Source organism: Bufo gargarizans, chromosome 5 (assembly GCF_014858855.1).
Source record: "Bufo gargarizans isolate SCDJY-AF-19 chromosome 5, ASM1485885v1, whole genome shotgun sequence".
Classification (NCBI taxonomy): domain Eukaryota; kingdom Metazoa; phylum Chordata; class Amphibia; order Anura; family Bufonidae; genus Bufo; species Bufo gargarizans.
Genome location: NC_058084.1, coordinates 28,900,831 through 28,902,035, shown reverse-complemented (window position 1 = coordinate 28,902,035; position 1,205 = coordinate 28,900,831).

Genomic DNA, 1,205 nt, shown 5'->3' with positions numbered 1-1,205 from the left:
AAGAACAAGCCACTGCTTCTTCAGATTCTACTGTGTGTATAAACACTGGCAGACATCTGCCCCTAATAAGGTACAATTTTTTGAACTTTTTATTAAATTTTAAGAAGCATGACAAATCCGACAGCGCAGTGTTAATAAACAAGCTGTTTTGTTTACTTGCAGTAGGCGCTCTGCAGCCCTTGCGTGAACTCTGATGTGGCCTTCATTAGTACCAAGGCAGAACAGGCTTTTATCACTTAACACTATTGTTTGCCATTGATGGCCGCTTCAGCGTTCACAGGAGCAGTGAAGATCACCTACTGCCACCATGCATAGTTCGGAGACACACAGGACTAACACCAGGTGTTCCTATCTGTAATTCATAGAGGGAACATTAACTAGTCTTCGGTATGTCTAGGCCATCATGGATGCAGTCCTTACTGCCTTTTCTGACTCAGGAGACATCGGTGTTCCAACACCAAGATAACATCGACACATACTGCCTGAACTATACAACATGCTCCTCAGAGTATCCAGCAGCTCCTCTGACCAGCTCGATCTCCAGATCTCTCCCCCATTGAGAACTTCTGGGACACCAGATGTCTGAACTGCAGGCCCAAGTAGAAAATTATCATTTTATAGCTCGGGTCAATACAGACAGCTGTGATATCTACTTTGTCATCCACTTAGATGCCGCAGTTACTATTAACAGTGGCACCTAAGAGTTTAAACTACCGGGATCGGAGCTAACTGACAAGCCCTGAGGATGGAGAAAGCTCAACTCCTAAGACCACGTCATCCACTCGATGTGTACATTGATCTGTACTCTGGATTGCGTTAAATCACTCGCAAACATAACACACAGGTACATAGTACAGCAGGAAGGGGTCAATCTAATACATACAGCCATACTTAAAGGGGTTGTCCATGAGTAGGAAAACATAGCTGCTTTCTGCTCGAATCGGTGCCACACCTGTACAACGAGTGGTGTCTGGTACTGCAGCTCAGCTCCTTTAATACCATGAACAATTTTTGGACAGGCGAGGCACTTTTTCATAATCCTGTACATTTTCTTTTAAGCCCTGACTGGACATCACCTAAAATTAAGACAATGGTCTGCAACCTGTGGCCACTTAGCTATTGCAATGAAAAGCTGCAGATTGTCCTAGTATATTGGGCGTTGTAGTCACCCCTGAATGAAAAGACTATAACAAAATGATGAGACA